Source organism: Nomascus leucogenys, chromosome X, assembly GCF_006542625.1.
Source record: "Nomascus leucogenys isolate Asia chromosome X, Asia_NLE_v1, whole genome shotgun sequence".
Lineage (NCBI taxonomy): Eukaryota > Metazoa > Chordata > Mammalia > Primates > Hylobatidae > Nomascus > Nomascus leucogenys.
This window is the reverse complement of record NC_044406.1, coordinates 114,900,793-114,926,943: the sequence shown is the minus strand read 5'-3', so window position 1 is coordinate 114,926,943 and position 26,151 is coordinate 114,900,793. Positions and strand designations below refer to the sequence as shown.

The window sequence follows — 26,151 nt, the reverse complement described above, 5'->3', positions numbered from 1 at the left end:
CTGCCTCAGCCTCCCGAGTAGCTGGGACTACAAGCGTGCACCACCACGTCCGGCTGATTTTTTATTTATTTTTTATTAGAGACAGGGTTTTGCCATGTTAGCCAGGCTGGTCTCAAACTCCTGACCTCAGGTGATCTGCCCACCTTGGCCTCCCAAAGTGCTGGGATTGCAGGCTTGAGCCACTGCATCCGGTCTTGAGTGGTTTTAGAATCTAACAACTAAACAAGAGGAGCAGGGCAATGCAGGAGCTTTTTTGTGTTGTCTGCTCCTGCTGAGTGGGTATTTGAATGATCCAGGGAAAATGAGAAGGGCCAAGGAAGTGGGTATGGACCAACCTGGTCATCTAATTCCTCTGTTTCTCAAGAACTGCCGCTCTAGCCTAGCCTAGCAGTTTGGAGCAGTGGGTGAATTATTTGTAGCTAATCTGTAAGCAGAGATCATTGTGCTGAGCTGTGCTGAGTTCTACTGAGGTTTTGCTCTCCTGGCTACCAGGTGGGGACCTGTGACCGCTTTGTCTTTTAGTTGCTCTGGGGACTGGAACTAAAGGCATAAAAAGCCATCCGTTCACTTAGGCGGGCTTAGCTCTGTGAGTGGCTCTCTACTTGTGAAAGTATTTATGACAATTGCTCTCCTGCTGCACACACACACACACACACACACACACACACACACACACACACACACACTGCATGGCCCGGAATACAGAACAAGTCTCAAAACCTAGGAGAAGGTAAGAGGGCAAGGTTTTCTCAACATCCCTTTCCTGCACATCCTGCACAAATTCACACCTTTTGGCTTTTCGCTCATTTCCCAGTGTCCCAACCCCACTTGCCCTCTTTAGTATTCTCCAAGGGGTTACATTTGATGATCACTAAGATCCTCGAGCCTGTGGTGTGCTGGTAAATTGGCTCTCTAGGGGAAAAAAGCCCTGATTTGTAGCTTTGTAGTGTTTCCTGATTCCCTTCCTCCCTCTTTTCCCCCTCCCTCCCTCCATTTCTCCCCACCCTTTTCTCTTTTTCCTGTATTCCAGGCATAATTAGTCCCACCCCTCCAGTTCATTCTGCCTAGTTTTTCTTGTTTTCATCTTAGTACACATAACTTGAATTTCTCAGCTGTGTGTGGCAAAAGTATATATCATGTTATTTTTAAAAAAATTTTTCTTGATCTGTATAGCTAATTGAAATGATTTACTGGTAGCAGTTTTTATCCAATCATTGCTTTAAACCACACTCATGACATCCACAACATAAGTAGGATGTTTTTGTCATTTTCTTGGACATCCTAGCCATATAAATCAGGCAAGAGAAAGAAATAAAGGGCATTCAAATTGGAAAGGAAGAATTCAAATCAACTTTGTTCACAGATGACATGGTATTATATTTAGAAAACCCTAAAGATTCCATCAAAACACTGTTAAAATTGATAAATGAATTCAGTAAAGTTGCAGAATACAAAATCAACTACAAAAATCAGTAGTATTTATATATGCCAACAGTGAACAATTTGAAAAAGAAATCAAGAAATCAATACCATTTACAATAGCTACAAAAAATATAAAGTACCTAGGAAAATTTAACAAAAGAAGTGAAAGATCCCTACAAGGTAAACTATAAAACACTGAAGAAAGAAATTGAAGAGGATACAAAAAATGGAAAGATATTCTATGGTCATGGATTAGAAGAATTAATATTATGAAAATGACAATACTACCCAAAGTGATCTATAGATTCAATGCCATCCCTATCAAATACCAATTACATTCTTCACAGAAATAGAAAAAGCAATTTTAAAATGTATATGGAACCACAAAAGGTCCTGAATAGCCAAAGCAATCCTGACCAAAAATCTGGAGGTATCACACTACCTGACTTTAATAGACTTTATTTTTTATGGTAGTTTTAGGTTTACAACAAAAGTGAGAGAAAGGTACAGAGATATTCCATATACGCTCTGCCCCCACATGAGTTGAGCCTCCCCATTATCAACATCTTCCATCAGAGTGGTACATTTGTTCAATTGATGAACCTACATGGACACATCATTATCACCAAAAACTCATAGTTTACGTTAGGGTTCATTCTTGGTATTGTATATTTTATGGGTTTTGATAGATGCCTAATGATGTGTATCCACTACTATAGTATCATAGAGAGTAGTTTTATTTCCCTTAAAAATCCTCTGTGCCCCACCTATTCATCCCTTCCCCCACTCCCTGGCAACCACTGATATTTTTACTGTCTCTATAGTTTTGCCTTTTCTAGAATGTTACATAACTGGAATCATATAATATGTGGCCTTTTCAGATTGGCTTCTTTCACTTAGTAATGTGCATTTAAGTTTACTCCATATCTTTTATTTATTTATTTATTATTATTATTATACTTTAGGTTTTAGGGTACATGTGCACAATGTGCAGGTTTGTTACATATGTATCCATGTGCCATGTTGTTTTGCTGCACTCATTAACTCATCATTTAGCATTAGGTATATCTCCTAATGCTGTCCCTCCCCCCTCCCCCCACCCCACAACAGTCCCTGGAGTGTGATGTTCCCCTTCCTGTGTCCATGAGTTCTACTCCATATCTTTTAATTACTCGATAGCTCATTTCTTTTTAGCACTGAATAATATTCAATTGTTTAGCTGTACCACAGTTTATTTATCCATTCACCTACTGAAGGACATCTTGATTGCTTCCAAGTTTTGGCAATTATAAATAAAGCTGCTGTAAATATTCAGGCTCAGGTGTTTGTGTGGATATAAGTTTTCAACTTCATTGGGTAAATACCAAGGAGTGCAATTGCTGTATCTTATGGTAAGAGTATGCTTAGTTTTGTAAGAAACTGCCACACTGTCTTCCAAAGTGACTGTACCATTTCGCTTTTCCATCAGCAATGAATGAGAGTTCCTATTGCTCCACACCCTTGCCAGCATTTGGTGTTGTGTTTTGGATTTTGGACATTCTAATAGATGTGTAGTGGTATCTCATTTTTGTTTTAATTTGCATTTCCCTGGTGACATATGACATGGAACATTTTTTTCATATGCCTATTTGCTATCTGTATATCTTCTTTGGTGACATGTCTATTAAGGTATTTGGACTATATTTTAATTGGGTTGTTTCCTTACTGTTGAATTTTAAGAGTTTTTGTACATTTTGGGTAATAGTCCTTTATCAGATATTTTCTTTGCAAAGAATTTTTTATGTCTTTTTTTAAAAAATATAAAGTAGGTTTTTAGATTTCTTTTTTTTTTCATTTTTTTGATGGAAGAAAGATCTATATTTCAATGATACGGGGCTTACATTGTACTTCACATTTTCCTTTTATCCTCTCCCCCTTCCCCCATCTTGTTAAGCAGCACAATTCTTTTCTGAGCTAATGCATCTCTTGGCTTATTCTGACAATAGCAACAAAGAACAGATGAGCCCAGCTACTGATAGTCTATTTCCCTTCCTTTAAGGCATAAAGGAGTATGCCCTATTTTCTGCCTTTCAAGTTTTGTCGGCTGACATAGCTTTGCCATACTTTGTATAATAGTTGCATAAGATGAGTTACTGTCTGTCCAAGATTCAGCGCAGTTTGGCATTATCCATGACTTGATGCCGAAGAAGAATTCACCTATGTACTTTGTTTCTGTCATTTCATTGCCCTAAAATAAATGATTTGATGATGAAATAACATGTGTTGTAGAAGCTGAGGAAAATATGCAAAGTGCATAAGAGAAAAAAGGTTCTCTGTGTTTTCAATAAATGACCATTCATGATAATGAGGATACAAGAGCACTTGAACATAACAGAGACCAAAATGTTTTTATATATAAAAACTAAGGAGCCCAGAATCAGTGTCATATTTTGAAAAGTATTATGTTATGGTAGATGCAAAACTACCTGGTAGTATCTATACTCCACTTAAAATTCAACTTCTGCTTGGTTCATCTGATTCTTTCAAGGTCTTAAATGTTAAATGAAGGGGTAAAATAGGAAGGTATTTAAGTAATTAGCAGGCCTCCTGGGTCTTGATAACTTCAGTGCTTCCGGGAGCTGCCCAGTTGGCCACCAGTCTCTGTGGAATCCAGGGGACTCTTTCCAATACGGATTTGACCAGCACTTCAATTAGTGAGTTTCCATTAGCATCTTAGCATTACTCTTTAATACATACGCCTTATTTTCCAGGGTTTATGAAAGTTTAAGTGACAACCATGATTGCAGAAACAGACTGTTGAGAAGCTGTTTTTCAGTGCAAAGTTGGGTCAGGAGATTGATGGAGGCTTTGAAATTAGATCCTTGGATTGAAACATGAAGTTGGCGGCCATGAGTCCCATCAGTGGCTTCTCTATTAAAAGTCTCCTTTTAATTGTAAAAATATTTTACTTGAGATCTACCCTCTTAACAGATTTTAGGTTCACAATACAGTATTGTTAAGTATAGCGATATTGTACAATTACAGTAATTAGTTATGTAATACAATATTGTACAGCATAGCTTTAGAACTTATTCATCTTACATAACTGAAACTTTATACCAATTGAACATCAACCTCCCATTTCCCCCATCCCCCAGCTTCTGGCAACCACCATTCTATTCTGTTTTTTCATGAGTTTGACTGTTTTGGATACCTCATGTAAGTGGAATCATGCAGTATTTGTCCTTCTATGACTGGCTTATCTCACTTAGTGTAATGTCCTTCAGGTTCATCTGTGTTGTCTCAAATGGCAGGATTTCCTTGTTTTTTAAGGTTGAATAATATTCCATTTTGTTTATATACTACATTTTACTTATCCATGTAGCCATACATGGACACTTATATTGTTTCCAGATCTTGTCTATTGTGAATAATGCTTCAATGAACATGGGAGTGCAGGCTATTTCTTTGAGATCCTGATTTTAGTTCCTTTGAATGTATACCCAGAAGTGGAATTGCTGGATCATGTGGTAGTCCAATTTTTAGTTTTTTGAGGTACTGCCATACTGTTCTCTGCAGTGGTTACATCAATTTACATTCCCACCAACAGTGTACAAGGGTTCCAATTTCTCTTCATCATTGCTGACACTTACTTTTTGTCTTTCTGGTAATAGCCATTCTAACAGTTGTGATGTAGCCTTATTGTGGTTTTGATTTGTGTTTGCTTGATGATTGGTGATGTTCAGCATCTTTTCATATACCTGTTGGTCATTTTAATGTCTTCTTTGTAGAAATCTCTATTCAATTCCTTTGCCCATTCTTTTCTTTTCTTTTTCTCTTTTTTTTTTTGACAGAGTCTTGCTCTGTCACCCAGGCTGGAGTGCAGTGGCACAATCTCAGCTCATTGCAACCTCTGCCTCCCAGGTTCAAGCAATTCTCCTGCCTCAGCCTCCCGAGTAGCAGGGATTACAGGCACCTGCCACCACGCCTGGCTAATTTTTGTATTTTTAGTAGAGAGGGGGTTTCTCCATGTTGGCCAGGCTGGTCTCGAACTCCTGACCTCAAATGATTCTGCCTCGGCCTCCCAGAGTGTTGGGATTACAGGCGTGAGCCACCACGCCCGGCCCCTTTGCCCATTCTTAAGTTGGGTTATTTGGTTTCTTTTGCTATTGAATTGTAAGGGTTCTTTATATATTTTGGATATTATTTCTGTGATGTAAATACTCTCACCAAGGCCAATTTCAAGCTACCAGCTTGAGGGCACTGAATTCTGTGTTCAGAAGAGATGTGCATGATTGGCTCTTGTAAACCAATTTGTCAGTTTGTGCTAGCTCCAGCATCCTATTGCCTTGAGCTCTGACATTTTTTTTTTACTTTTGTTCCTGTTCCTTTTTCTTTCCATTTCCCATTATAACACACATACAATAATAGCTAAAATACCCAAATTAAACTACAAAGCTTCTTCTTAATAACCAAACATGGCAAAAAAGGTTAAAGTGTTTCTTGCACACTTAACATACACACTATGAAATCAAGGTTGTGTCAAGGATGTGTGCTAGCTGCTAATTTTTAGTACAGTAAGTCCTCAATGTCATCAACAGGTTCTTGGAAATTGCAACTTTAAGTTAAATGACATATAAAAAAACATTTTCTTCTCATCAAGGATGTTAAATGAAGACTTAATGTAGTGATTAGGGAAGGAACAGCAAGAAAGACTATGTTTTGTTGTTCTGTAATACTCTCTGACTTGACAAGAGCCTCTCTGAAAGTCAAGCTTCAGTTCTGATGATAGTAGGTCCCCTAAGACACCTTTTATAACAGACGGTCATCTCTCTATCAGCTATGGCGAAGCCAACAGGGAGCAGTAGTATCAAAATGTAAACAAGTACTCCATTATACTCATTTTATTTATTTATTTACTTTTTAAAAAATGGAGGCTGTCTGTTGCCTAGGCTGTAGTGTAGTGGTGCAATCATAGTCCCACTGCAGCCTCAACCTCCTGGGCTCAAGTGACCCTCCTGTCTCAGTCTTCTGAGTAGCTAGGACTACAGGTACATGCCACCATGCCCAGCTAATTTTTGTGTGTATATATATATGCACTATATTATATATAATATATACAATATTATATTATATATTGTATATATAATATATTGCACATATATTGTATATATTACATATAATATATTACATATGTAATACATTGCATATATAGCATATAATAGATCACATATATAATATATTGCATATATTACATATAATATATTTTACATATTATATGTAATATATAATATATTGCGTATGTAATATATGATATATTGTATATGTGATATATGATATATGATATATACATATATCATATATATAAATATATGATATATCATATATCATATATATAAATATATGATATATGATATATCATATATCACATATCATATATACAATATATCATATATCACATATACAATATATCATATATTACATATGCAATATATTATATATATGCAATATATTATATCATATATTTATATATATTATATAAATATATGTATATATATTTGAGATGGAGTTTTGTTCTTGTTGCCCAGGATGGAGTGCAATGACGTGATTCCGGCTCACTGCACCTCTGCCTCCAAGGTTCAAGGAATTCTCCTGACTCAGCCTCCCAAGCAGCTGGGATTACAGGTGCGTGCCACCACGCCTGGCTAAATTTTGTATTTTTTTTTTCAGTAGAGACAAGGTTTCACCATGTTGGCCAGGCTGCTCTAGAACTCCTGATCTTAGGTGATCCTGTAGAGACGGAGTCTCTCTAGGTTGCCCAGGCTGGTTTCAAACTCCTGGCCTCAAGCTATCCTCCCTCCTAGGCCTCCCAACATGCTGGAATTACAGGCACGAGCCACCATGCCCAGCTCATTATTTACTTTTGTATTTCAGCTTTTTTTCATGTTCTCACATATGCTAAACAATGCTTCTTCCTAATTTAATACATCAATTTCTGCTGCCATTGGAAGCTTCTGAAAATTGAACGTGTTTACTCTAGCTTGGAAGATATGGATGAGTGAAAAGAGTTATGCTTTCTTGCAAATAGTCCAGGAGTGGGAAACAGAGAGACAGCTAGAGCTAAGTTTGGCCCAACCTGCTTAACATGTGTGAGATTTGGTCTTAATTCCTTCAGTTTTCCTAGGTATTACGTGCTCATTCCTCAGCCTCTGCCCAGCTTCCTCACACAGTCCCTCCTTTCTTGTCTTTGTTTCTCAGGCTAGATCCCAACAAATCTCACCTGGAGAAACTTGGAAAAAATCTAAGCAATAAACTAGGAGTCTATTGACTGCTGATATATAGTTATATATACTATATAGTCTCCCTCAGAACAAAGGGACAAGGAACCTGCGGTGTGCTGGTAAAACGTGAACAACCAATTTTCCAGAACAACAACAACAAAAAACTTTCCAGAAAAAAATGTGTGTGCATGCACATTTTTACATTGTATCGATATAAAGGATGAGTAGTACACAATTAAAAATAGTGTACATTACTCCTGATTGTAAATTCCACAAACCAGTTTATTCTTACAGAATGCTTTTAATTTTTGCAAGGTCTTTTATCCATAGTCAATCTATGGTTGTGATTGATGAATGAATGTAGTCCCTACATAAACGTGGCTGATATTTATGTTAATGAGTAATGAAAGTGAAACAACAAAGATGCATGTCAGAACTTCACTTATTCATCAGTGATGTGGGCAACTCCTTTGTTGAATCAAATAATAGGTTTGAAGATTGGAAGAACATGTTCTTCTTTTCCTGGTTAGTCAAAATGTAATGCCTATAGATATAACAGTTTTAAGTTTAATCTGCATTATTAATGCTTTCTCCATCACTTTTTAAAGTTTGAATGATCAACAAAACAATAAATCAAGCCTTGATCTTAAGCATTTCACAATTTTCATACTGTAAGTAATCCCTACCATGGCTGATGTCAAGCTACAATTGTGATGTCACTGGGTAAATAGTGGGAAGAGATGCACAGAAGCACACCATTATAGGGTATTTCCACCATAAGGATACCATAGCTATGAATAACCTCAAGGGCATAGATAGACAAAATGTAATTCAAGAATTAGAAGGTGATGTGTTTTGACTATTACTTTTGGTTTTAATATAATTTCATTGTAGGTAGACACAATTGAATTTTTAATAATGGCTGTGTTTAAAAACCAGCTTACAGAATTTTTGAAGATATAACAACTGGCTCTTGTGAGCTAGGATATATCAACTCCTAGCACACTGGCAAGCAACCAAACTTATGAAGGACCTATTACGGGCCAGACATTGCATGTGTAATGGGTAAGATTCCTTAGCTCTCAACAGTCTTAATAATAATAGTATATAATCCAATATCATTGGCTCTTGCTCCATCTGCTTCTTGTAGGATCCCAGTACCCTGCTGTGTCTCTCAAACTCTTGGCAGTCTCTAGTGGGTATCCCCTATGTGATCATGAACATGTTTGCTTGCCATGTGCTGTTGCTGCTTTGTTGGACATTAACCACACATTCATCTGGAACTACTGTCTTCCACTGAGGCACTGTTGTTTCTTGGGTGCTGCTGCTCTTCTGCTGGAATCTGATTTCTCCTTCTCACCCTGTTGCCTTTCTGCTGAGTGCTGACAACAAAGCACAGGTGTGTTCATGGCCCCGGAACACCTGGAAAATTTTTCTCAAAGTAGGAACGGCATACATCTTTTTCATTTGAATTACATTTTATTGGAAAGTGTCCGAAAGCAGGACTGCTGATAACCTTGCAACGTTTTTGAATAATCCTTTTACTTTAGAGTAGTTATCTTTTTAGATTTACAGAAAAGTTAAGATTTACTTCAGGGAATTGCCACATACCTCATACTCAGTATCCCCTATTGTTAATACTTAATTATGGTACATTTGTCACAGTTAATGAATCAATATTAATGCATTATTATTAACTTAAGTTGATGCATTATTCATATTTCCTGTTTTTCCTAATGTCTTTTTTCTGTCCAAGGATCCCATCCGGGATACCATGTTACACTTAATTATCGTGTCTCTTTGGGTTCCTCTTGGCTGTGACAGTTTCTAAGACTTTACTTGCTTTTGATGACCTTAACAATTTTGAGGACTACTAGTTAGGCATTTTGTAGAATTTCCCTCAATTGAGATTCGTCTAATGTTTGTCTCATGGTTAGACTTGGGTTTGGGGAAGGAAAACCACAGAGGCAAGGTGCCATTCTTATCATTCATATCAAGGGTATAAACTATCAATATGACTTATCAAAGTTGATATTGACCTTGATCACCTGACTGAGGTTTTCAAGTTTCTTCACTGTAATAACTGAAACCTGATTTCTCTGGTGTAAAGTCACTCTTTCAAAAATATCTTTCTATACTGTAGTCTTTGGAAGGAAGTCACTATGTACAGCTCATTGGGTTGATTGGGTAGTATCTTGAGGGTAGAGTATCTCCATAAATTTTTTGGAATCTTCTGCATGGGAGATTTGTCTGTTTCCTCCCATTTATTTATTCAATAATTTATATCAGTATAGATTCATGGATATTTACTTTGAACTTCAAGTTATACTCTAATGTAGTCGATCCTTATTATTCATGGATTTCATATTTGTGAATTTGCCTACTTACTAAAATTTATTTGTAAACTGCAAATCAATACTTATGGTGCCTTCATGTTCATTTGCAGACATGTGCAGAGTGGCAAAAACTTTGAGTAGTCTGATATGCACCTTCTTGTTTGCAGCTCTCATCCTGTAAACAAGTATTCTTTTTTTGGTGTATTGATTTCCATGTTTTTCCAATTTTTGTACTTTTTGTTGGTAGATCTATGTTAAGGTAAACAGGAATTTAAACTGATGTTTCCAACTGTATTCTAGCCTCTCCACTTGCTCATCTGTGACCGTCCATTTCAACAGCAAGAAACTTGGCTCTTACCATCTGCTATTCATTTACTTAATTGTTCAATTCTAGTATACTGTACATGTACAGCAGTATCAGAATTGTTAACCCATACCCCATGGGAAACAACTAATAGAGTATGGTGCTTCTGTGCAGTTCCTTTTGCCTTAACTCTTACAGTCCCCACTCACCTCCAAAGTAACTTATCTTAGCACCCTTTTCCCCTTCACAGCTTTCACTAATACTCTTGAACATCCTTGACTGCTCCATTACTCCCTATTCTGTCATAGGCCATGTGGGATTGGGCTAGGAAGTAGAGCCCAATGGCAGATACTTCACAGTGCTTAGGATCCCTGATGACTTAAGCTGTTTCAACATTCCCATTCCATCCCTTATCAAGGTCAATATACCTTATTCCTTCCCTTACTGTGATTCTCCTCCAGAAGCCTTCCCAGACCACATCAAAATAGGCCCTTTAGGAATTTTTAAAGTTCATACCAGATTTACCCAAATGTGTCTGAGTCCTAATTAGAAATGCTGTGGCCCCTGCTCTATACATTCTATCTCATTTAATTTTATTTAATTCTCTTAGAAATAATTCCTAAAATGTATAAAAAGTACTTACTATTGTCAGGCATGTTTTCTAAGTATAAGTGTTAACTTGACTAGGTCTCAAAATCTAATGAGGTAGGGTCTATTGGTATTCTGCTTTTTATTTTTTATTTTTGAAATGGAGTCTCACTCAGTCGCCCAGGCTGGAGTGCAGTGGCACAATCTCGGCTCACTGCAACCTTCACCTCCTGGGCTCAAGCAATTCTCCTGCCTCAGCCTTCCGATTAGCTAGGATTATAGGTGCGTGCCACCATGCCTGGCTAATTCGTATATTTTTTAGTAGAGACAGGATTTCACCTTGTTGGCCAGGCTGGTCTCGAACTCCTGACCTCAAGTGATCCGCCCACCTTAGCCTCCCAAAGTGCTGGGATTACGAGCGTGAACCACTGCGCCCAGCCTATTCTGCCATTTTACAAATGGAAAATAGAGACTCAGAGAGGCTCTTCTCCCATCCTTATCCATTTTTGACATGCAAACATATTTCAATTCAATAAACCTGCACTGGGGCCAGGTGCAGTGGTTCATGCCTGCACTCCTAGCACTTTGGGAGACCAAGGTAAGAGGACTGCTTGAGGCCAGGAGTTCCAGACCAGCCTAGGCAGTATAGCAAGACCTCATCTCTAAAAAACAAACAAAAAGAAAACAACAACAACAAAAACCCATATTGAACACTTACTTTCTGCAGGCATTGTGCTAGACACTAGTGAAAAAAGGGAAATGAATAAGAAATGGTTTCACAACTCAAGGAGCTTTCAGTATGTATCAAAATATAATTTCAAATAATATGGAAAGGGAATAAATTGCTTTGTACTTGCCTGGTGTATTGGTCCATTTTGCATTTCTATAAAGGAATACTTGAGGCTGGGTAATTTATAAAGAAAAGAGGTTTATTTGGCTCATAGTTCTACAGGCTGTACAAGCATGGCACCAACATCTGCTTGGCTTCTTGTGAGGCCTCAGGAAGCTTTTACTCATTACAGAAGGGAAGGGGAGCCATCATGTCACGTGGTAAGAGAGGGAGCAAGGGAGATGCCGGGCTCTTTTAAACAATCAGCTTTCCCATGAACTCATTACCATGGACAGGGCACTAAGTTCTTCATGAGAGATCCTCTCCCATGACCCAAACACCTCCCCCACTACCAACACTGGAGATCACATTTGAAAATGAGATCTGGAGGGGACAAATACCCAAACTATAACACCTTGTTCCTGCTTAACACTCACTGAGGAATACCCTGAGCTTTACCTTATTTCCTTTTGGTTCCCAGGCCTCCCAGCCATCTTTCAGGTTGGCATTTCCTGGCTTCCTCATCATCCGCTCTTTGTCTCCCCAGTCTAATTAGTAGAATGGTGGGAGGTAGCATGAGAAAGGCAAGGCTTTTCCCCGTGTACCCATTCTTTGCAGCAATCCAGCCATTTGGGCTTTAATTGGCTTCATAGGGCCCCTCAGTGTTTTGTCCTTTGTGCATCAGGAAGTTAATTACTTAATAAACCAAATGGAGTCTTTCAAAAGTGCAGTGTTAGCTTTTCTTTTTCTTAGAGTAAAACTTGGACCAAACTGAAGTGCTCCAGTCACTGTGAGAACCAGCCAAAGATAAACCTGTGAAGCTGGAGAAATTTGTGTTAGGTGCTCCAAATTTAGGAGTCTTCATTCATAGTATATCTTTTCACAGACCTCTAGGGCCCCTCTGTATGGCTCCTCCCTTGAACTTGCCCTTTCCGTGCTTCTGTCTGTGTTTTGCCCTTTTCTTAGTGATTCCTTCCATCAGAATACTGTATATGTTTTGTGTCCTATTTCTGGGAGGCCCTGTTTAGTTAATATGATAAAGCAATTTAAAATAATATTACCAGCCAACACTTACAATGTAAGCCAACACTTATAGTCATTCTGTTAAACAATTTATACATATGTATTAAATCCTCTCAATAACCTATGAGATTGATAGTTCTTCTTACACCCATTATACAGATGAATAAGCCAAGGCCCAGAGTGGTTAAGTGACTTTCTAAGCTCACACAGCTAGCAAGCAGTGGAACTGGGATTTGAATCCAGGTTGTCTGACAGTAAAATCCATGGTCTACAAACCACCAAATTGTAAGACAATGGTGTTTTGTTTGTAATGACTGGTAATGGCCTAGTTGTTGAGGCACATTTGCACAATTTCCTAATCTTTTTCCAAAGTACCAACTTTGTAATTTAACTTATCAAGTGTTTATTGAGCACCTACAGTAAACTAGATAATTTTCATCTTAACAATAACATTAATGTCTTAATTCCTGGGAGTGATTAATGTAGGCATCATGAAAGGATTAGAGAACAATTAAATGTTAAATTGCGTAGTATTGATTGTAAGTACACTGGTATCTGGGGAGGTGGAATTGTGCTAGGATTGGATAGGTAGAGATGAAGGAGGGAGAAGACATTTCCAGTAGTGGGAAATAACACTGAAAGGGATGGAATTGAGAAGATGAAGAGGGAGTAATATGGAGATGTACCTGACTAACAGTAATTTTCAAGTCTCTGCGTAATTAAGGTTAGAACCTCACTCCGCCACTAGGAGTTGCACCTTCTGACAAGGTAGACAGATTGGGTTCTTAGAGGCCATTTTAACTTCCAGCCTTAACAGGAGTTTCTGTGTCCTAGACTTAAGAGACTGGAGAGAAAACCTTGAGCTGTCCTTTGAGGTCATAGGTCAAATTCACTACTGCACCACAATTTATTGCTCTGTTTACCCAAGAGGGTTAGTAATCCAGCCTGTGGTCACTCAGTAGCCTTGTTCTTTCCTTTAATGGAAGAACCCAGTGAAGAGTCCAAAAAATCTTACCTCTGCATCTGTGTGAGGCTGCTTTTCCAATTCTTGCCACCTGGTCCCAGTAGGATGGAAGTTTTGGCCCTTGAATCTTTTGGGACTGTCTTTTTCATGCGTGCCCCCTTTCTTAAGCTTCTGAAATTGTTCTGTACAGAGAGTTACTTTGATTAAAGTGACCAAACTGGGACAGAAAGCTGCCCTGTACTTTTTATTTCTCATTTTTATTATACATGGCAATATTAGAGTACCTTCTCCAGAGATAACAATGTATGCATTGCCCCAAATTGGCGTCCACCCAGTAAAAGTCAACACTTAAACGTTCTTCCCATTAGTGTGTGTATCTCTGTTCTCAAAAAGAATTTAAAGTTTTAAGAAACAGCAATTACCCCAACCCCCAGAAAAGCCCCAAACCCAAAAGTGATCTCTCTTCCGTTGTTTGCACAGAAATAGGCTTTAGTTAGCAGGCAGTGGTGGCATAAGTTTTTATGTGGGGGAACAGCATGATAAAAGTGGTATTACAGTAGGATTGATCTGGCAATACCGTACCTAGTATTTCTCACACTGTGCTACAGTTGCCTGTTTATTTGCCTTTGCCTTTTTCCCCTCAAAAGAATGTAAATTCCTTGTAGGACAATCACTTAGTCATCTCTACCTCCAGTGCCTACTACAGAGCTAGTTGAGTGAGGAAAGGCTACAGGCAGAAAGATCAATTAAGGATGTAGGAGTAGGGGTGGGAGGAGGCTACTGAGGTAATCCAGTTGTGTGTGGTGATGAAAGCTGGGATGAGAACAAGATCTGAGGGATATTTTGTAGGGACACATGCCAGGATAACATGGATGATAGGGCGAAGAATATAAGAGGCCGTCAGGATACTGAACTTGAAAAATCAGAAAATAGGCAGTATTGTTAGGTTTTAGGGAGAAATAAGTAATACCTCTTTGTTCCTCTCCTGAGTTCTGAACCAAGTGAGAATTGAGACAGTAAGTAAATGAAGTTCAAGATGTGATTATTAGTGTCCTGTGAATTATGCAGATTTCCCCATATAGTAATTGGCACACCAGGACAACTGTAGCCTCCCCCTCCAGGAGCACAGGTCATCCTGTAAGATTCCCATATGGCTGAGAGCAACCTAAAACACTCTTTCAGGGCACGCAGAGGTGAAAGAGAAAGCCGCAGAACAGGGATCAGCCAACTTTTAGTGCAAAAAGCCAGATAGTAAATATTTTAGGCTTTGCAGGCTAAATGGTTGATCTCTGTCACAACTACTTGCCCCCGATGCTGCGGTGTGAAAGCAACCACAGACAGTTGGTAATGGAACAAGCGTGGCTGTGTTCTAGTAAAACTTTATTTACAAAAACAGGTGATGAGCTAGATTTGGTTCACAGGCTGAAGTTTTCTGACCTCGCGACAGATGGAACGGAGTTGTATAGTTTCTTCATCAGCCTCACTAGTAAGCTAAGTCACACCTTGAGGAAAAGGGAATGAGGGGCCCCAGAAAAGCCAGGCATGTTATGCTAGTGGTGGCTCAATCAGGAAAACAGGAGGCCTGGGGAATGCAAGTTCCTTCTAACAGATACCACTGACAGAGAGAAAGTAATTTGGAAGAGAAGGTTGGTGGAGAGATGCTAATCTTGGAAGGTGTGGAGTTTGAGGAGACAGCAGGACATCCAAGTAGAGGTTACCTATAGCCACAGTGATGTGGGGATCTGGCTTGTCCTGGCTCGGGAGAGCCAATTGTGCATATGTCTTTTCAACTCTGTGTTCGGTGACCTCATATTAGTAGCTTGAAATTGGCCACGGTTGGAATATTGATAGCATGGAAATTGGCAAAAGCTAGAAATCAGAGTCTGCCTTGCACCCACTGCCATGAGCCAATTGTTAAACACTTAACAGCACATTATTGCATGTAGAAGGTGTGAATGCAGATCCAAAACACAGTGCAGGTAGGACCCAATAGGAGAGTCATCTGCATGATGGAGAGAGCTAAACCTTTGGGAGTGGCTAAGCTTACTGAGCACAAGGCAGAAAATAGCAAAGTAAACAAAACCAAATACTTGAGGAATATTCACAGTTTGGGATCAGTAGAATAAGTAGATGGCAAAGGCTGGGAAGAGAGATGGGAGAGGTAGAAGAACAAGGAAGAAGCAGTGCTAAAGTAACTGGCCTTCACTCACTACCTATGATAGTAGGGCTCTTGGAGAACATATCAAAAAAAGACCATTTATCTTTGTTAATTATAAAACAAGAAGCCCTCATCCTCCTGAATAGGTAATTTGAATGGAAGTTGGAAAAAGAGACTCCTGGGATTCCATGGACCTTCCAAACAGATCCAAAATTTGTCCCTCTAAGGCTTCCCTGGTACTACATGCTGTTTCAGTCAAGATCAAGGGGGATAGAATTTGGCAGCTGATATAAAGCCACCCAACACTAACAATTTAAAGCCCCCAAATTTTACATTATTTCTCTTTAACTCATAAGAAATCTAGCTGCTATTATGGTTTAAAGCCTTAGGCTATATTCCTAGCTGAGACCTATAACAAGGGGAATTCCCCCTAAACGAGAAAACAAGAAGAATCTGTTGCCTAATCTCGCATACTAGAGATCAGCTAATGCTTACACTAGCTTCAGTGGTCTTCTGGTTTCCAGGTAAGCCATACCTAACTCTGGTAAGGACTTTGCCCTCTTCCCATGGGATTCTTAAACTCATAAAAATTCTACTTCTTTTGTAGTCTAAAGACCCCAGAGTGCTTCTCCTGACTCTGGAGCTCACTTTTATCTCTGTCCAAGGCTAAATCCCTGTAAGGCCCCAGACACCCCAAATAAAGGTCTTTACTTGCATATCATGGACCCATACCCAAGCCTGAGAAACCAGATGAAGCCATATTTAAAGCTCCAAACCCCAGTGCTAGTGAGGCTCACCACAAAATTTGGTCTCTTAACATAATGCCTTGGTCCACAAATAACACTCTTTGTGTTTATTTACTAAGTTTTCTGGGCCATGTTGAAGATTTTTGAGGCTAGTCTATCTACCTGTCTACCCTGCTTGGCTCTAACCAATTGAGAACAAACACAAGGAATTAGATGTAGATCAATGTCTCCTCTTTAGTATTTTTTATTAGTAACAATAACTAAAATTTATTAATGGTTTTCTAGATATTTATTTGTATCATATTATGTAATCTTTATACCTATGAGGTAAATATGATTAATATTTTCAATATAGAGAGAAGGAAATTCAGGGACAGAAATCTTGAACAACTTATCCACAGTCACACAGTAGGTGGCAAAGCCAGGATGAAAACCCTAGTGGTCTAAGTCCACACATTCTACCATCTCTCTGCTTATATCTGAAAGACAAGATTCTCTGCTAAAGATTGACCTGAGGATAAGGTTTAGGCATGAGACTTCTGACTACCCCAAATTAAAATTAGCTGTAGTCTTAGAAGCTGGAGAATGGAAGACCTCTTTTGCAATTTAGAGTCCTCACTCAGATGGTCTTACAAAATGGAGACCAGGAGCTGAAAAATGCTAGAAAGAAAAGGGACAGACCCGCATTATTCTTTCAATGAAGTGACTCTACCTTCTGGTTAAGTTTGCCCATCCTATGGTGGAGAGGAGCAAATGCAGAATTCTAGCTCCGTTCCCTCCTAGGCATTGGAGCTGTTGTCCCTCTCCTCCATGGACATAAGGAAGCAGGGAATGAGTATTCATTGGAGCCATTAGCATGGTGTTCAATCTTTTGCAAACCTGTGATGATAATATAAGAAAAGTGGCTGGTATACAGTAGGTATTTGATGCAGGTTACATCCTGTTGACCCCAGTCTGTTTAAATCGATCCAGTCTGCTTATACACATGCGCAAGATATTTCTTCCCTGGCTTTCAGCATTTGTCTCTCCCGACAGTCTATTAAAAGTTCTGACTTACAGTTCCTTAATCTCACCTATTGTGGTTTCTTGTTCTATCTCTCATTGAAGGAGATCAGATAATAAACAAAAAAAAAGTGCTATAATGTCAGGTAAGTGACATTAAGAAAATAAAATATGGCAATGGGACAGAGAGTGGCTGATGGAATGGGCAACATTAGTAGAAAGGTCATCAAAGAAGGTCTCTCTGAGGAGGTGACATTTGAGCTGAAACCTGAGTGATGGGAAAGACTCATTCAGGCAAGCATATGGGAGAAGAGAACCCCAGACGGAAGTAAGGTACAAAGGCTCTAAGCCTGGAATGAGCGGGCAGGTCTATGGAACAGAAAGAAAGCCATTGTGAATGGAGCAGGCGTGAGTACATGATTTGAAGATGGAGAAGCAAGCAGAGTTCGGATCACTCAGGGTCTCATGGACCATGATAGGAAGCTTAAATTTGATTCCAAGGAAAGTGGGAAGTCCCTGTTGGGTTTATCACTCTGGTTTCTGAAATTTGCCTCAGAGCCTTCTTGTTTCCTGGCATTCTGCTTCTTCCTGTAGCAAATTCTGCCCGGGTTTCACTGGCCCAGAGAAGTGATTAGCTCCCCAGTGACCTAGAACCATCCTTTCTGTATGATCACTGCCACTCCCCAATCTTACCTCTTCCTTTCCTGGCTCTGAGGGAGAATTCCTTGTTGCTCTCAAAAGAGGGACATGTACAGAATTTGTGGATCTGGTAAGAAAAAGGATCCCCCTTAAATGAAAGGCCACATGAATCTTCCCAGTGTAGGTAAGTGTAATTCTTGCAGCAGCACCCCTCAGACAGATGCGTGAAGGTGTAAGCTGCCAAGGTCGGGAAAAGTCCCCAGGAAGGCCTCCATCTCAGAGGTAATTCATGGGAGATATCTGAAATATCACTGATTTCCACATATGCTTCATGAGATATCAGGATGATGGAAGCTGTTGGTGTCTAATAAGAACTTTTGAAAAAGGCAAGCTACATACAAATCTGAGATTTCTCAACATCTTCAGCTGGGTCCAAAGGACAAAGACTATGTGTGGTGACTCTGAGTCCTTAGAAAGGTGATCTCTATAGTGCAGTATGGAATTTTTGAGGATCTAGTGGAGTGGGATAAAATTCCCCATAGAACTCTCTAGTTCCCTCTTCTCAGATTTTATGTGCACAAAACTGCCTTCTTATTGCCCAAAACAACCACTTCCATTTGTACTATACTCTCCAGCTCATGAAAGTGATTTCAAATATCATACAAAACAATGCTAAGTGGTAAATATTCTCTTTTATGCAGGTAAGAAAACCAAGGTCCAAAGAATTAAGTTACATGAATCCTTGAACCTAGGTTTATATGGATGCAGTTCATCTTCATTTTTACTTCTATAGAGTTGCTTTATATGTTCAGTTTCTTTCCTGAAGAACTAAATAGTGGGCCCAAGTGTTCTGGTTGTTGGATAGATTCATCCCACCATCATGTATGAATAACTTGGAGGTCCAGGTTATGTCTGTTTATTGTGAGTTTTGCTATTGTATCAGTGCCCGGAGGCTGGGAAAATTGACAGAACCAAGATCTTGTAAGGTAGAGTGCCAGGACTTGGATTGTGGTGACTCTGCCTAAATGCAGACACCCTCAAAAGGCCTGGCTGGAAAATCATCTGCTGACCTTTTCCAAGCTGTCTTAACTGCAAGATCACTCAACTGTTTCCACTTTGTTTTGAAGCTGCTTAAAAAAGAGCAAACAACTCTAATCTCTCTTAGCCAGTTTTCCAGCTGGAGACACAGAATAGCATGGGGAGCTGATTAAAATGAGGTGGTACTTTAAAAACCAGGAGCCAATTGACCTTAACTGTGTTTCTTTCTGCTTTTATATGTTGTTGTTGAAACTGCAGGTAAGTGATTTGCTGGCCCCGGCTCTAGAGGGGTTTTATATGTTGTTCGTGTGGTCATAATTCTCACCCATTTTCCTTTCATACTTCTTATGTAGGGAAATAATTACTACTTTGGGCTCCTGCTTTTGGGGTATTATTAGTGAGTCACTAAAAAGCCTAGCCTGTCTGTCCTTTTCTCTTCCTTCCTTCCTTTCTCCTTTTAACGTCTCTTTGTTTAGAAGAAAGAAATCAATTTTTGAATTGATTTCAAATTGCATTTGAATTTGGAAAATTAAAACAGATGAACAGCAAAATACCATTATTTTTAGAGCTCGTAAGACAAAGCCTGGCTGGCTTGGGGTTTTGACTGTTGGTTCTTATAACAAATGGCTCCTTTAAGATGGCACCAAAGTCAATACTAATGGTTATTATGATCAAGTACAGCTCCCTTGGTGTCCGTTTCCTGCTCTTTGGCTATCCTTCCCTCTCTCCAATGCACATACATGGTTTTTGTAAAGTTAAGTGTCTCTGATATACACACAGGCCAAGTAGAGAAAGTTTGTAGCTGACCCCTCCACCTCCCTTTCTATGACTTCCCTCTGCCTAACAACTCTGACTTCCCCTAGGCCTCACCAGGGCGCCCCCCCCACCCCCACACCATGTAGTTGCCCCTCTTCTGGCCTGAATTTACTCTCTAGAAGTCTTGTAAGCTTAAGGCATCTCAAGATTGTCTTCCCATCACCCCTTTCCTGAAATTGCCTAGCCCGGGCCCTGCTGTCAGCTAAGTCAATGCTAAGACAGCTGATATGGTTTGGCTCTGTACCCCCACCCAAATCTCATCTTGAATTATAATCCCCATGTGTTGAGGGAGGGACCTGTAATCCCCACATGTCAAGGGAGGGAAATGATTGAATTATGGGTGTGGTTTCCCCCATGCTGTTCTTGTGACAGTGAGTGAATTCTCATGAGATCTGATGGTTTTAAAAGTGGTAGCTTTTTCCTGCACCCTCACGTCTCTCTCCTGCCACTTTGTGAAGAAGGTGCCTGCTTCTCCTTTGCCTTCTGCCATGATTGTAAGTTTCCTGAGCTCTCCCCAGCCATGCAGAACTGTGAGTCAATTAAACCTCTTTCCTTTATAAATTACCCAGTCTTGGATATTTCTTTATAGCAGTGTGAGACTGGACTAATACAACAGGTGAATGATAAGGTCAAATGCCCATATTAAAGGTACACAATAGTTTTCAATGTAGTATGTGTCTTCCATAGCATTAATCCAAAGGTGTGACTGCTGGTACAGTTTTCAGGTGCTTCTAGGGCATCCTAGAGACAAAGCAGGGGTACTATTTCAGGCATCTTTCATAATACCAAAATAATTCATGTCTGTTCAGGACTCTACCAAATACTTTCTCATTAATTATTTTATTTTTCCCCCCCAAGAAGCATTGTGAGGCAGGTGATATTAATTCAGATAAGAATGAAAAAAATGAGGCTCAGAGAGGTTAAGTGATTTGTCTGACATCACACAGCTAGGAAATGACCACACTGCAACTGGAACCCAGCTCAGCTGACTTGAAATTCTCTGTGTTTTCTGCTCTGTCACATGGTCTTATAATACTTTATTCCAAGAATTTTTGGAGTACTAACTGTGCCAAGTCCTGTACGGGATACAGTAGGTGAGTGAAACAGGCATGGATGGCCTTGTCTTCACTGGAGTTTATTAAACTCTAAGTATGGTGATACAGACAAAATGAGTTAATAAATATATCTTTAAAATTACAAATTATGGGAAATGCTGTGAAAGCAAGTGGAAATGAGGAATACTGGTAAGGGAGGTTTTCTTATAGATCTCTTGGAGATGGTGACATTTAGGCTGAGGCCTGAAGACTGAGAAGGACCTAGTAATGAGGGGTGGGAGGAAGAGACCAGACCAGGTAGAGGATGTACAAAAGTCCTCGAGGCATGTTCACAGTACACGGATTGTTGCCTATCCTACCTACTTCATGTCCTTGGGAGCCATGTTCTGTGCACACAGATACTCATAATGCTTGAGGAAGTCTTATCAGGACTTGTCACACTATCATGCCAGTCATTTACAAAACTCTCTTACAAAATGTGTTCATTTCCTTCTGCTACAGGAAGGCCCTTAGAAACCAGGTGATTCTTCAAGAGAACTTTGCGAGGTTTCTGTTGAAGGTGGGCATTTCTCTCCAAGCTATGCTTCTAGCCTCATCTGTAATATTCACAGATATTGCGACCCAAGTATAGGATTGTGGATGGCTCAGCCAAACCCATCCCCACTGCTGGAGACACAGCTCACAGGGGCCACACTGACGAGGGACCACCAGGATGTGCCCAGGTGGAACTTTGTGTGTGAAAAACAGCATGGTGAGCAACAGCTTGTGTGTCTTGGGTTTGCAAAAAGAGAGAATTTGGGCATCTTTTGCCAAGGGCGTTCCATCACACTATGATGATGCAGGCTTTGCAATTAGTAAGTGTTCCAAAAGTCTTAATAATGCAAGGATCTTAGGTTAAGCTGTCTATCTGACTCACCGCTAGTCTTCAGTTCTAGATGTTTCTAAACCAAACGTTTATTTACTTAAGCCCTAGCTGCGTGCCCCTTTTTATACCAGGCCTTGAAGTAGATGCAGAAGTATCACCATCACAGTCCCTGCCTTTGAGGAGACTGCAGTCTATAGGAGGAGACAAAACATAAATATGTTTAACAATTACAAAGGGGCCCCACCCCCGATGACGTGAGGTGCCAGGTGCATGGGGATTCCCGCAGCCCTGGCCACTACCCGGCCTGCCCCGCAGCAAGATGGTGGCCTGAACGCAGCTGGCAGCGGTAGAAAGAGCTATTGGCTAAAGGAAGTGGAGGGGCCGTGGGAAGCAGAGAGCTGGGGGCTAACTCCCGGACAGCGGAACAGAGAGAGCTGCTGACAGTCACAGGTGGAGGAGGTGTCACCTCCCAGAATGACCAGTGCAGCCCCTGCTAAGGAACCCTACCTCAAGGCACCACCAGAGTATCGGGAGTTGCGACTGGAAATTCCTGGATCCGGGTTTGAGCAGGAGAAATCCCTGACTGACTTGGAAAGGATGAAGCTCTTGCAGCAGGATAATGAAGAGCTTCATCGGCACCTGGCCTCGGCCATGAGCTGCACTGAGGTCCTAGAATGTGAGCTGCAAATTGGGCAGGACTGCCTGGAGCTGGAGCTGGGCCAGAGCCGCGAGGACCTGGACAAGTTTAAGGATAAGTTCTGCAGGCTGCAGAACAGCTACGTGGCTTCCCAGCAGACCAACTAGGAGTTGGAGGACAAGCTGCACACTGATCAAGAAGGCTGAGATGGATAGGCAGACGCTGGACTGGGAGATCGTGGAGCTGACCAACAAGCGGCTGGATGACAAGAACACCATCAACAAGCTGGAGGAGCTCAACGAGCAGTACCAGGGGCACTGCAACCTGGCTGTGCAGCTCCTCAAGTGCAACAAGTCCCACTTCCGAAACTACGAGTTCTCTGATCTGTCCTGTGAGCTATAGGACATGGTTTGGAAACATCTGCATAGTGGCCAAGAGGACGCCAGCCCGGGTCCTGCTCCCAGCCTAGCCCCAGCAGCTGTGGTGCCTACTTTGGTCATTGCCTGAGTGTCAGAGAAGCCAGAGTCTCTGCTGCTGAATTCAGCCCAGTCAGGCAGCGCTGGGCACCCTGTGGCTGAAGATGTCTTTGTGCATGTGGACATCAGTGAGGGTGCCCCAGGTGATCCAGCCAGTCCCCCGGCCCCTGGCAGCCCCACCCCCCAACCCAATGGGGAGTGTCACTCTCTGGGTACTGCTGGGGGCTCCCCGGAGGAAGAGCTGCCCCTGCCAGCCTTTGAGAAGCTGAGCCCCTACCCCACCCCATCTCCACCACACCCACTGTATCCTGGCTGCAGGGTAATAGAGTTCTGCAAGGATAAGGTTTGGATCCCCTGCAACGGCCCCCTGCCCAACTGCACTTATGCTACCCGCCAGGCCATTTCACTGAGCCTGGTGGGGGAAGGGAGTGAGCGGGCCTGCCCCAGCCCAGTGCTCAGCGCCCCTTCCTCAGCCTAGGCCTCACCCAACCACCAGCCCAGCTCAGTGCCCCCAACACTCAGTGCCCCACCCAGGTCTGTTAGCTCTGAAGAGGACCTGCTGGCCAGCTGGCAGTGGGCATTTGTGGACCATACTCCGCCACCTGCTGCTGTGGCCCAGGGCACAGCCTTTAAGAGTGACACCCTCCCTGAGCTGCAGTGCCGTTTTGCCCATAACCCCGCTGACAGAGATGAGGTGGTCCAGGCACCTTCTCCCCGAACCAAAGAGAGTGGGCTTTTGCTTCCCACAGAACCTGACTGGCTTTCCCAGGGAGGAGGAAGAAGAGCTGAACCTGCCCATCAGCCCTGAGGAAGAGCGCCAGAGCCTGCTGCTCATTAACAGTGTCACGGAGGAGGGTCCTGGCACTTCCCACACTGAGGGCAGGGCCTGGCCACTCCCCAGCTCCAGCAGCCCCCAGTGCAGCCCCAAAAGAATGGGGGTTCACCACCTGCACCGCAAGGACAGCCTGACGCAGGCCCAGCAGCAGGGCAACCAGCTCTACTAGGGCCTCTGCTGGCCTTCCTGCCATTGCTGCACCGGGACTGCAAGGAGGCCCCACACCTTGGCTTCTCAGGGTCCCCAGTCCAAGCCCTTGACCTCTTCTCTATCCAGACCTGCACAGCTGTTCCCTGTGTGAGTGGGGTTGGGCGGTGGGCCGCACCAGGCCTGTCAGCTGCGTTGACTGTGACCACAGAGGCTTGCCTCATGGTTTTCCCCTTTTCTTAGAATATTTATTCTCCAGAGGTAACATGCAGTTGGGTCTCAAGACCTTTCCTCTGATCAGCCCAATCCAGCCCAAACTGAGCTGTTCTGGGGAGCTGAGGAGTTTATCAGTATTCATCTTCCATCCTCCTTTCATAGTCAGGTTTGTTATTTTGTTTTCTTGGGGGTGGGTGTTGTTGGAGTTATTAACCTCTAATTTCTGTTTCCTGCCTGTTTCCCTTCCCCCCAGTCCTCTGCATGGGCTTTTGGCCTCAAGGGGCCTGGCACAGCTGGCCTCAGGGATGAGGGAGAGGACTGACTGAGGGCTCTCCTCAGCTGCTTCCTCCCTCCCTCTGGAAGGGAAGGTGGGGTTCAGGGGCTTCAAGCTGGGCTCTGGGTGAGGCCGCCCCCCCCCCCCAACCTGGGCTCTAGACTGTTATTCCCAGCTTTGGGAAATTTTACTTTTTTTTCTTGAGATGGAGTCTCGCTCTTTCGCCCAGGCTGGAGTGCAGTGGCGCGATCTTGGCTCACTGCAAGCTCCGCCTCCCGGGTTCACGCCATTCTCCCGCCTCAGCCTCCTGAGTAGCTGGGACGACAGGAGCCCGGCAGAGACGGTGTTTCACTGTGTTAGCCAGGATGATCTCCATCTCCTGACCTCGTGATCCACCCACCTCAGCCTCTCAAAGTGCTGGGATTACAGGTGTGAGCCACCGCGCCTGGCCAAAATTTTCACATTGATGACTATTTTAAAATCAAACTATTTTACTGGTTTAAAAAATTAGCTGGGCGTGGTGGTGCATGCCTGTAATCCCAGCTACTCAGGAGTCTGAGGCAGTAGAATTGCTTGAACCCAGGAGGCGGAGGTTTCCTCCCACGGGTGGGATCCACGTTGCTGCACTTTCTACCTGACTCATAGATACAAATGGCTCCGGGAGAGAGATGCTGGCTGTTGTTGTGCTGGTAATACCCTAAGGTAAGAAGTGTAATATGCTCTCACTTCCTCGTTTTCACTCACCCTCCTCGGACTCTATACTGTACTTGATATTTGTTTCCCCCTTCAAGGATGCCCTTGAAATTCATTTGTGTTTGCATTCACCTAGGTACAAAGACTGGTGGTGGTGGTGGTGTGTGTGTGCACACATGCACATGCGTGTTGGAAGAATGATGTGGAGTTTGAGCAGATTGTTTTCATTACTGTGGGCATTTCTCAAGGATGCCCATGAACTTTACCCCTGGATGATAGTGCCCTGGTATGAGCTGAAGGGTAAAGTTAGAATCAGTATAATTCAGGCTTGACAGGGCGGGGTTGGGAAGAAACAATGATCACAAGTGAAGAGACTGAGCACAACTAAGAACACTACCCAGTAATTTTAGAGCTGGTCACCAACACTATAGTGATGCGTAAGAAGCAGGAGACATGGTCCATGCCCTCACAAACCATCTGGTATAATTGCTAAGACACAGCACACAATGGAAATAACATCAGGTAGCAGGATCAGCAGACATATTCCATGTAGCTCCACGGGAAACGTTGGGAGGCAGATGGAGATTAGGTAAAAGGATGGGCTTTTAATTATTAGATCTGTTCAACAGTGGAAGAGGCTGCCTCGTGGGGTGCTGAGCTTCCTCCCAGTAGAGGTGTTCCAAGGTGGGATGCCTCTTTATCTGGGATGCTGCAGTCTAAATGGAGTTTAGACTGCATGGCCTGCTCCCTCTTAAGAGTGTGGGACTTCGCAGCTTTATGCCTTTTAACTGACCTCACATTTTGAGAGGTATGTAAGCCACACATGGT

The 26,151-nt window shown here is 41.9% G+C and overlaps 1 pseudogene; it reads left to right on the top strand.

Moving 5' to 3' along the window:
- The first annotated feature begins 22,519 nt into the window (after window positions 1–22,519).
- On the top strand, window positions 22,520–24,127 carry LOC100605535 (annotated as a pseudogene).
- Window positions 24,128–26,151: the final 2,024 nt, after the last annotated feature.